This window comes from Lethenteron reissneri, chromosome 64 (assembly GCF_015708825.2).
Source record: "Lethenteron reissneri isolate LAM-NWPU_2019-01 chromosome 64, ASM1570882v1, whole genome shotgun sequence".
In the NCBI taxonomy this organism is placed as follows: Eukaryota; Metazoa; Chordata; class Hyperoartia; order Petromyzontiformes; family Petromyzontidae; genus Lethenteron; species Lethenteron reissneri.
This window is the reverse complement of record NC_083842.1, coordinates 7,188,369-7,200,800: the sequence shown is the minus strand read 5'-3', so window position 1 is coordinate 7,200,800 and position 12,432 is coordinate 7,188,369. Positions and strand designations below refer to the sequence as shown.

The 12,432-nt window shown below is 35.8% G+C and overlaps 6 non-coding genes across 6 annotated transcripts; all 6 read right to left on the bottom strand.

The window, feature by feature from the left end:
- Positions 1 to 1,866: 1,866 nt before the first annotated feature.
- On the bottom strand, positions 1,867 to 1,939 carry TRNAM-CAU (transfer RNA methionine (anticodon CAU)). The gene has a single exon. It is a non-coding gene; the product is annotated as a tRNA-Met (tRNA).
- A 471-nt stretch (positions 1,940 to 2,410) lies between these two features.
- TRNAM-CAU (transfer RNA methionine (anticodon CAU)) lies at positions 2,411 to 2,483 on the bottom strand. Its single transcript has one exon. It is a non-coding gene; the product is annotated as a tRNA-Met (tRNA).
- Positions 2,484 to 2,954: 471 nt separating this feature from the next.
- TRNAM-CAU (transfer RNA methionine (anticodon CAU)) lies at positions 2,955 to 3,027 on the bottom strand. Its single transcript has one exon. It is a non-coding gene; the product is annotated as a tRNA-Met (tRNA).
- A 470-nt stretch (positions 3,028 to 3,497) lies between these two features.
- TRNAM-CAU (transfer RNA methionine (anticodon CAU)) lies at positions 3,498 to 3,570 on the bottom strand. Its single transcript has one exon. It is a non-coding gene; the product is annotated as a tRNA-Met (tRNA).
- A 471-nt stretch (positions 3,571 to 4,041) lies between these two features.
- Positions 4,042 to 4,114, bottom strand: TRNAM-CAU (transfer RNA methionine (anticodon CAU)). The gene has a single exon. It is a non-coding gene; the product is annotated as a tRNA-Met (tRNA).
- A 3,661-nt stretch (positions 4,115 to 7,775) lies between these two features.
- Positions 7,776 to 7,848, bottom strand: TRNAM-CAU (transfer RNA methionine (anticodon CAU)). Its single transcript has one exon. It is a non-coding gene; the product is annotated as a tRNA-Met (tRNA).
- Between the last annotated feature and the right edge of the window lie 4,584 nt (positions 7,849 to 12,432).

Genomic DNA, 12,432 nt, shown 5'->3' with positions numbered 1-12,432 from the left:
CTAAATGTACATTTTATATCAAGAAAATAACACTTTGCCCCATGTGAGGATTGAACTCACGACCTTCAGATTATGAGACTGACGCACTACCTACCGCGCTAATGAGGCTGATATTTTATCAGTTTTGTTCTAATTGGAATATCTCAAATATTGGCATTCAATTGGAAGGTATAAAGAGGCACAACAAACACGTGCCTTCGGAGTGGGCAGGTAGGAACTTGGTTGGACAGCGCATTCGTGCGATCCGTGTCATGCGGCGCGTCACTTTGTGCTGAGCCCGCCCGAAGCGCTCTATCAAATACAAATCGAGGGCATGGCTATGCACGACAGACAGACAGACAAATGATCCTTGGTGGGCAGTGTGGAACTGTTGTTCCGACCTGTTTCAGAGGATAAGTATTTGATGAAACGTATGTTATGTCCAAAAATCGGATCAATTCCACACGCACAATTTGAAGTTGGTATTATATCAATGTATTTATTTTGCCAAGAATAAAATACGTTTGCCTCATGTGAGGATCGAACGAATGACATTCAGATTATGAATTTAAGCAACTACCTACTGCTCTAATGCGGCTGATGTTAAATCAGTTTTATTCTAATTGGAAAATCTCACATATTGGGAATCAATTGGAAGGTATAAAGATGCACAACAATAAGAGGATATGTAGTTAATGACACGTATTTTATGCATAAAAAGCGGATAAATTCCTAACGCATCATTTGAAGTTGGAATTAATATCTAAATGTACATTTTATATAATGAAAAAAATACTTTGCCCCATGTGAGGATATCAACTCACGACCTTCAGATTATGAGACTGACGCGCTACCTACTGCGCTAATGAGGCTGATGTTAGTGAAGTTTTGTCCTAAATAGAATATCTCAAATATCGGGATTCAATTGGAAGGTATAAAGAGGCACAACAATAGGAAGATAAGTATTTGATGAAACGTATATAATGCACAAAAATCGGATCAATTCCACACGCATAATTTGAAGTTGGTAATATGTAAATGTATATATTATGCCAAGAATAACATACGTTTGGCTCATGTGAGGATCGAACTAACGACATTCAGATTATGAAACTAAGGCACTACCTAATGCTCGAATGAGGCTGATGTGAGATCAGTTTCATTCTAATTGGAAAATCTCACATATTGGGAATCAAATGGAAGGTATAAAGAAACACAACAAAATGAGGATATGTAGTTAATGACACGTAGTTTATGCATAAAAAGCGGATCAATTCCTAACGCATCATTTGAAGTTAGAATTAATATCTAAATGTACATTTTATATAAAGACAATAACACTTTGCCCCTTGCGAGGATCGAACCCACGACCTTCAGATTATGAGTCTGACGCGCTACCTACTGCGCTAATGAGGCTGATGTTAGTGAAGTTTTGTCCTAAATGGAATATCTCAAATATTGGGATTCAATTGGAATGTATAAAGAGGCACAACAATGAGAAGATAAGTATTTGATGAAACGTATATAATGCACAAAAATCGGATCAATTCCACACGCATAATTTGAAGTTGGTATTATGTAAATGTATATATTATGCCAAGAATAACATACGTTTGCCTCATGTGAGGAACGAACTAACGACATTCAGATTATGAAACTAAGGCACTACCTAATGCTCGAATGAGGCTGATGTGAGATCAGTTTCATTCTAATTGGAAAATCTCAAATATTGGGAATCAATTGGAAGGTATAAAGATGCACAACAATAAGAGGATATGTAGTTAATGACACGTATTTTATGCATAAAAAGCGGATCAATTCCTAACGCATCATTTTAAGTTGGAATTAATATCTAAATGTACATTTTATATAAAGAAAAAAATACTTTGCCCCATGTGAGGATCGAACTCACGACCTTCAGATTATGAGACTGACGCGCTACCTACTGCGCTAATGAGGCTGATAGTTTATTAGTTTTGTTCTAATTGGAATATCTCAAATATTGGGATTCAATTGGAAGGTATTAAGAGGCACAACAATAAGAAGATAAGTATTTGATGAAACGTATATAATGCACAAACATCGGATCAATTCTACACGCATAATTTGAAGTTGGTATTATGTAAATGTATATATTATGCCAAGAATAACATACGTTTGCCTCATGTGAGGATCGAACTAACGACATTCAGATTATGAAACTAAGGCACTACCTAATGCTCGAATGAGGCTGATGTGAGATCAGTTTTATTCTAATTGGAAAATCTCACATATTGGGAATCAATTGGAAGGTATAAAGATGCACAACAATAAGAGGATATGTAGTTAATGACACGTATTTTATGCATAAAAAGCGGATAAATTCCTAACGCATCATTTGAAGTTGGAATTAATATCGAAATGTACATTTTATATAAAGAAAATAACACTTTGCCCCATGTGAGGATCGAACTCACGACCTTCAGATTATGAGACTGACGCGCTACCTACTGCGCTAATGAGGCTGATAGTTTATTAGTTTTGTTCTAATTGGAATATCTCAAATATTGGGATTCAATTGGAAGGTATTAAGAGGCACAACAATAATAAGATAAGTATTTGATGAAACGTATATAATGCACAAAAATCGGATCAATTCCACACCCATAATTTGAAGTTGGTATTATGTAAATGTATATATTATGCCAAGAATAACATACGTTTGCCTCATGTGAGGATCGAACTAACGACATTCAGATTATGAAACTAAGGCACTACCTAATGCTCGAATGAGGCTGATGTGAGATCAGTTTTATTCTAATTGGAAAATCTCACATATTGGGAATCAATTGGAAGGTATAAAGATGCACAACAATAAGAGGATATGTAGTTAATGACACGTATTTTATGCATAAAAAGCGGATAAATTCCTAACGCATCATTTGAAGTTGGAATTAATATCGAAATGTACATTTTATATAAAGAAAATAACACTTTGCCCCATGTGAGGATCGAACTCACGACCTTCAGATTATGAGACTGACGCGCTACCTACTGCGCTAATGAGGCTGATGTTAGTGAAGTTTTGTCCTAAATGGAAAATCTCAAATATTGGGATTCAATTGGATGGTATAAAGAGGCACAACAATAATAAGATAAGTATTTGATGAAACGTATATAATGCACAAAAATCGGATCAATTCCACACCCATAATTTGAAGTTGGTAATATGTAAATGTATATATTATGCCAAGAATAACATACGTTTGCCTCATGTGAGGATCGAACTAACTACATTCAGATTATGAAACTCAGGCACTACCTAATGCTCGAATGAGGCTGATGTGAGATCAGTTTTATTCTAATAGGAAAATCTCACATATTGGGAATCAATTGGAAGGTATAAAGATGCACAACAATAAGAGGATATGTAGTTAATGACACGTATTTTATGCATAAAAGCGGATCAATTCCTAACGCATCATTTGAAGTTGGAATTAATATCTAAATGTACATTTTATATAATGAAAAAAATACTTTGCCCCATGTGAGGATCGAACTCACGACCTTCAGATTATGAGACTGACGCGCTACCTACTGCGCTAATGAGGCTGATGTTAGTGAAGTTTTGTCCTAAATAGAATATCTCAAATATCGGGATTCAATTGGAAGGTATAAAGAGGCACAACAATAGGAAGATAAGTATTTGATGAAACGTATATAATGCACAAAAATCGGATCAATTCCACACGCATAATTTGAAGTTGGTAATATGTAAATGTATATATTATGCCAAGAATAACATACGTTTGGCTCATGTGAGGATCGAACTAACGACATTCAGATTATGAAACTAAGGCACTACCTAATGCTCGAATGAGGCTAATGTGAGATCAGTTTCATTCTAATTGGAAAATCTCACATATTGGGAATCAAATGGAAGGTATAAAGAAACACAACAAAAAGAGGATATGTAGTTAATGACACGTAGTTTATGTATAAAAAGCGGATCAATTCCTAACGCATCATTTGAAGTTGGAATTAATATCTAAATGTACATTTTATATAAAGAAAATAACACTTTGCCCCATGTGAGGATCGAACTCACGACCTTCAGATTATGAGACTGACGCGCTACCTACTGCGCTAATGAGGCTGATAGTTTATTAGTTTTGTTCTAATTGGAATATCTCAAATATTGGGATTCAATTGGAAGGTATTAAGAGGCACAACAATAAGAAGATAAGTATTTGATGAAACGTATATAATGCACAAACATCGGATCAATTCTACACGCAAAATTTGAAGTTGGTATTATGTAAATGTATATATTATGCCAAGAATAACATACGTTTGCCTCACGTGAGGATCGAACTAACGACATTCAGATTATGAGACTGACGCACTACCTACTGCGCTAATGAGGCTGATGTTAGTGAAGTTTTGTCCTAAATGGAATATCTCAAATATTGGGATTCAATTGGAAAGTATAAAGAGGCACAACAATAAGAAGATAAGTATTTGATGAAACGTATAAAATGCACAAAAATCGGATCAATTCCACACGCATAATTTGAAGTTGGTATTATGTAAATGTATATATTATGCCAAGAATAACATACGTTTGCCTCATGTGAGGATCGAACTAACGACATTCAGACTATGAAACTAAGGCACTACCTAATGCTCGAATGAGGCTATTGTGAGATCAGTTTTATTCTAATTGGAAAATCTCACATATTGGGAATCAATTGGAAGGTATAAAGATGCACAACAATAAGAGGATATGTAGTTAATGACACGTATTTTATGCATAAAAAGCGGATCAATTCCTAACGCATCATTTGAAGTTGGAATTAATATCTAAATGTACATTTTATATCAAGAAAATAACACTTTGCCCCATGTGAGGATTGAACTCACGACCTTCAGATTATGAGACTGACGCACTACCTACCGCGCTAATGAGGCTGATATTTTATCAGTTTTGTTCTAATTGGAATATCTCAAATATTGGCATTCAATTGGAAGGTATAAAGAGGCACAACAAACACGTGCCTTCGGAGTGGGCAGGTAGGAACTTGGTTGGACAGCGCATTCGTGCGATCCGTGTCATGCGGCGCGTCACTTTGTGCTGAGCCCGCCCGAAGCGCTCTATCAAATACAAATCGAGGGCATGGCTATGCACGACAGACAGACAGACAAATGATCCTTGGTGGGCAGTGTGGAACTGTTGTTCCGACCTGTTTCAGAGGATAAGTATTTGATGAAACGTATGTTATGTCCAAAAATCGGATCAATTCCACACGCACAATTTGAAGTTGGTATTATATCAATGTATTTATTTTGCCAAGAATAAAATACGTTTGCCTCATGTGAGGATCGAACGAATGACATTCAGATTATGAATTTAAGCAACTACCTACTGCTCTAATGCGGCTGATGTTAAATCAGTTTTATTCTAATTGGAAAATCTCACATATTGGGAATCAAATGGAAGGTATAAAGAAACCCAACAAAAAGAGGATATGTAGTTAATGACACGTATTTTATGCGTAAAAAGCGGATCAATTCCTAACGCATCATTTGAAGTTGGAATTAATATCTAAATGTACATTTTATATAAAGAAAATAACACTTTGCCCCTTGTGAGGATCGAACTCACGACCTTCAGATTATGAGACTGACGCGCTACCTACTGCGCTAATGAGGCTGATTTTAGTGAAGTTTTGTCCTAAATGGAATATCTCAAATATTGGGATTCAATTGGAAGGTATAAAGAGGCACAACAATAAGAAGATAAGTATTTGATGAAACGTATATATTGCACAAAAATCGGATCAATTCCACACGCATAATTTGAAGTTGGTAATATGTAAATGTATATATTATGCCAAGAATAACATACGTTTTCCTCATGTGAGGATCTAACTAACGACATTCAGATTATGAAACTAAGGCACTAACTAATGCTCGAATGAGGCTGATGTGAGATCAGTTTTATTCTAATTGGAAAATCTCACATATTGGGAATCAATTGGAAGGTATAAAGATGCACAACAATAAGAGGATATGTAGTTAATGACACGTATTTTATGCATAAAAAGCGGATAAATTCCTAACGCATCATTTGAAGTTGGAATTAATATCTAAATGTACATTTTATATAATGAAAAAAATACTTTGCCCCATGTGAGGATATCAACTCACGACCTTCAGATTATGAGACTGACGCGCTACCTACTGCGCTAATGAGGCTGATGTTAGTGAAGTTTTGTCCTAAATAGAATATCTCAAATATCGGGATTCAATTGGAAGGTATAAAGAGGCACAACAATAGGAAGATAAGTATTTGATGAAACGTATATAATGCACAAAAATCGGATCAATTCCACACGCATAATTTGAAGTTGGTAATATGTAAATGTATATATTATGCCAAGAATAACATACGTTTGGCTCATGTGAGGATCGAACTAACGACATTCAGATTATGAAACTAAGGCACTACCTAATGCTCGAATGAGGCTGATGTGAGATCAGTTTCATTCTAATTGGAAAATCTCACATATTGGGAATCAAATGGAAGGTATAAAGAAACACAACAAAAAGAGGATATGTAGTTAATGACACGTAGTTTATGCATAAAAAGCGGATCAATTCCTAACGCATCATTTGAAGTTGGAATTAATATCTAAATGTACATTTTATATAAAGGCAATAACACTTTGCCCCTTGCGAGGATCGAACTCACGACCTTCAGATTATGAGTCTGACGCACTACCTACTGCGCTAATGAGGCTGATGTTAGTGAAGTTTTGTCCTAAATGGAATATCTCAAATATTGGGATTCAATTGGAATGTATAAAGAGGCACAACAATGAGAAGATAAGTATTTGATGAAACGTATATAATGCACAAACATCGGATCAATTCTACACGCATAATTTGAAGTTGGTATTATGTAAATGTATATATTATGCCAAGAATAACATACGTTTGCCTCATGTGAGGATCGAACTAACGACATTCAGATTATGAAACTAAGGCACTACCGAATGCTCGAATGAGGCTGATGTGAGATCAGTTTTATTCTAATTGGAAAGTCTCACATATTGGGAATCAATTGGAAGGTATAAAGATGCACAACAATAAGAGGATATGTAGTTAATGACACGTATTTTATGCATAAAAAGCGGATCAATTCCTAACGCATCATTTTAAGTTGGAATTAATATCTAAATGTACATTTTATATAAAGACAATAACACTTTGCCCCTTGCGAGGATCGAACTCACGACCTTCAGATTATGAGTCTGACGTGCTACCTACTGCGCTAATGAGGCTGATGTTAGTGAAGTTTTGTCCTAAATGGAATATCTCAAATATTGGGATTCAATTGGAATGTATAAAGAGGCACAACAATGAGAAGATAAGTATTTGATGAAACGTATATAATGCACAAAAATCGGATCAATTCCACACGCATAATTTGAAGTTGGTATTATGTAAATGTATATATTATGCCAAGAATAACATACGTTTGCCTCATGTGAGGAACGAACTAACGACATTCAGATTATGAAACTAAGGCACTACCTAATGCTCGAATGAGGCTGATGTGAGATCAGTTTCATTCTAATTGGAAAATCTCAAATATTGGGAATCAATTGGAAGGTATAAAGATGCACAACAATAAGAGGATATGTAGTTAATGACACGTATTTTATGCATAAAAAGCGGATCAATTCCTAACGCATCATTTTAAGTTGGAATTAATATCTAAATGTACATTTTATATAAAGAAAAAAATACTTTGCCCCATGTGAGGATCGAACTCACGACCTTCAGATTATGAGACTGACGCGCTACCTACTGCGCTAATGAGGCTGATAGTTTATTAGTTTTGTTCTAATTGGAATATCTCAAATATTGGGATTCAATTGGAAGGTATTAAGAGGCACAACAATAAGAAGATAAGTATTTGATGAAACGTATATAATGCACAAACATCGGATCAATTCTACACGCATAATTTGAAGTTGGTATTATGTAAATGTATATATTATGCCAAGAATAACATACGTTTGCCTCACGTGAGGATCGAACTAACGACATTCAGATTATGAAACTAAGGCACTACCTAATGCTCGAATGAGGCTGATGTGAGATCAGTTTTATTCTAATTGGAAAATCTCACATATTGGGAATCAATTGGAAGGTATAAAGATGCACAACAATAAGAGGATATGTAGTTAATGACACGTATTTTATGCATAAAAAGCGGATAAATTCCTAACGCATCATTTGAAGTTGGAATTAATATCGAAATGTACATTTTATATAAAGAAAATAACACTTTGCCCCATGTGAGGATCGAACTCACGACCTTCAGATTATGAGACTGACGCACTACCTACCGCGCTAATGAGGCTGATATTTTATCAGTTTTGTTCTAATTGGAATATCTCAAATATTGGCATTCAATTGGAAGGTATAAAGAGGCACAACAAACACGTTCCTTCGGAGTGGGCAGGTAGGAACTTGGTTGGACAGCGCATTCGTGCGATCCGTGTCATGCGGCGCGTCACTTTGTGCTGAGCCCGCCCGAAGCGCTCTATCAAATACAAATCGAGGGCATGGCTATGCACGACAGACAGACAGACAAATGATCCTTGGTGGGCAGTGTGGAACTGTTGTTCCGACCTGTTTCAGAGGATAAGTATTTGATGAAACGTATGTTATGTCCAAAAATCGGATCAATTCCACACGCACAATTTGAAGTTGGTATTATATCAATGTATTTATTTTGCCAAGAATAAAATACGTTTGCCTCATGTGAGGATCGAACGAATGACATTCAGATTATGAATTTAAGCAACTACCTACTGCTCTAATGCGGCTGATGTTAAATCAGTTTTATTCTAATTGGAAAATCTCACATATTGGGAATCAAATGGAAGGTATAAAGAAACCCAACAAAAAGAGGATATGTAGTTAATGACACGTATTTTATGCATAAAAAGCGGATCAATTCCTAACGCATCATTTGAAGTTGGAATTAATATCTAAATGTACATTTTATATAAAGAAAATAACACTTTGCCCCTTGTGAGGATCGAACTCACGACCTTCAGATTATGAGACTGACGCGCTACCTACTGCGCTAATGAGGCTGATTTTAGTGAAGTTTTGTCCTAAATGGAATATCTCAAATATTGGGATTCAATTGGAAGGTATAAAGAGGCACAACAATAAGAAGATAAGTATTTGATGAAACGTATATATTGCACAAAAATCGGATCAATTCCACACGCATAATTTGAAGTTGGTAATATGTAAATGTATATATTATGCCAAGAATAACATACGTTTTCCTCATGTGAGGATCTAACTAACGACATTCAGATTATGAAACTAAGGCACTAACTAATGCTCGAATGAGGCTGATGTGAGATCAGTTTTATTCTAATTGGAAAATCTCACATATTGGGAATCAATTGGAAGGTATAAAGATGCACAACAATAAGAGGATATGTAGTTAATGACACGTATTTTATGCATAAAAAGCGGATCAATTCCTAACGCATCATTTGAAGTTGGAATTAATATCTAAATGTACATTTTATATCAAGAAAATAACACTTTGCCCCATGTGAGGATCGAACTCACGACCTTCAGATTATGAGACTGACGCACTACCTACTGCGCTAATGAGGCTGATATTTTACTAGTTTTGTTCTAATTGGAATATCTCAAATATTGGCATTCAATTGGAAGGTATAAAGAGGCACAACAAACACGTGCCTTCGGAGTGGGCAGGTAGGAACTTGGTTGGACAGCGCATTCGTGCGATCCGTGTCATGCGGCGCGTCACTTTGTGCTGAGCCCGCCCGAAGCGCTCTATCAAATACAAATCGAGGGCATGGCTATGCACGACAGACAGACAGACAAATGATCCTTGGTGGGCAGTGTGAAACTGTTGTTCCGACCTGTTTCAGAGGATAAGTATTTGATGAAACGTATGTTATGTCCAAAAATCGGATCAATTCCACACGCACAATTTGAAGTTGGTATTATTTCAATGTAAATATTTTGCCAAGAATAAAATACGTTTGCCTCATGTGAGGATCGAACGAATGACATTCAGATTATGAATTTAAGCAACTACCTACTGCTCTAATGCGGCTGATGTTAAATCAGTATTATTCTAATTGGAAAATCTCAACTATTGGGAATCAATTGGAAGGTATAAAGATGCACAACAATAAGAGGATATGTAGTTAATGACACGTATTTATGCATAAAAAGCGGATCAATTCCTAACGCATCATTTGAAGTTGGAATTAATATCTAAATGTACATTTTATATCAAGAAAATAACACTTTGCCCCATGTGAGGATCGAACTCACGACCTTCAGATTATGAGACTGACGCACTACCTACTGCGCTAATGAGGCTGATGTTAGTGAAGTTTTGTCCTAAATGGAATATCTCAAATATTGGGATTCAATTGGAAAGTATAAAGAGGCACAACAATAAGAAGATAAGTATTTGATGAAACGTATAAAATGCACAAAAATCGGATCAATTCCACACGCATAATTTGAAGTTGGTATTATGTAAATGTATATATTATGCCAAGAATAACATACGTTTGCCTCATGTGAGGATCGAACTAACGACATTCAGACTATGAAACTAAGGCACTACCTAATGCTCGAATGAGGCTATTGTGAGATCAGTTTTATTCTAATTGGAAAATCTCACATATTGGGAATCAATTGGAAGGTATAAAGATGCACAACAATAAGAGGATATGTAGTTAATGACACGTATTTTATGCATAAAAAGCGGATCAATTCCTAACGCATCATTTGAAGTTGGAATTAATATCTAAATGTACATTTTATATCAAGAAAATAACACTTTGCCCCATGTGAGGATCGAACTCACGACCTTCAGATTATGAGACTGACGCACTACCTACCGCGCTAATGAGGCTGATATTTTATCAGTTTTGTTCTAATTGGAATATCTCAAATATTGGCATTCAATTGGAAGGTATAAAGAGGCACAACAAACACGTGCCTTCGGAGTGGGCAGGTAGGAACTTGGTTGGACAGCGCATTCGTGCGATCCGTGTCATGCGGCGCGTCACTTTGTGCTGAGCCCGCCCGAAGCGCTCTATCAAATACAAATCGAGGGCATGGCTATGCACGACAGACAGACAGACAAATGATCCTTGGTGGGCAGTGTGGAACTGTTGTTCCGACCTGTTTCAGAGGATAAGTATTTGATGAAACGTATGTTATGTCCAAAAATCGGATCAATTCCACACGCACAATTTGAAGTTGGTATTATATCAATGTATTTATTTTGCCAAGAATAAAATACGTTTGCCTCATGTGAGGATCGAACGAATGACATTCAGATTATGAATTTAAGCAACTACCTACTGCTCTAATGCGGCTGATGTTAAATCAGTTTTATTCTAATTGGAAAATCTCACATATTGGGAATCAATTGGAAGGTATAAAGATGCACAACAATAAGAGGATATGTAGTTAATGACACGTATTTTATGCATAAAAAGCGGATAAATTCCTAACGCATCATTTGAAGTTGGAATTAATATCTAAATGTACATTTTATATAATGAAAAAAATACTTTGCCCCATGTGAGGATATCAACTCACGACCTTCAGATTATGAGACTGACGCGCTACCTACTGCGCTAATGAGGCTGATGTTAGTGAAGTTTTGTCCTAAATAGAATATCTCAAATATCGGGATTCAATTGGAAGGTATAAAGAGGCACAACAAAAGGAAGATAAGTATTTGATGAAACGTATATAATGCACAAAAATCGGATCAATTCCACACGCATAATTTGAAGTTGGTAATATGTAAATGTATATATTATGCCAAGAATAACATACGTTTGGCTCATGTGAGGATCGAACTAACGACATTCAGATTATGAAACTAAGGCACTACCTAATGCTCGAATGAGGCTGATGTGAGATCAGTTTCATTCTAATTGGAAAATCTCACATATTGGGAATCAAATGGAAGGTATAAAGAAACACAACAAAATGAGGATATGTAGTTAATGACACGTAGTTTATGCATAAAAAGCGGATCAATTCCTAACGCATCATTTGAAGTTGGAATTAATATCTAAATGTACATTTTATATAAAGACAATAACACTTTGCCCCTTGCGAGGATCGAACTCACGACCTTCAGATTATGAGTCTGACGCGCTACCTACTGCGCTAATGAGGCTGATGTTAGTGAAGTTTTGTCCTAAATGGAATATCTCAAATATTGGGATTCAATTGGAATGTATAAAGAGGCACAACAATGAGAAGATAAGTATTTGATGAAACGTATATAATGCACAAAAATCGGATCAATTCCACACGCATAATTTGAAGTTAGTATTATGTAAATGTATATATTATGCC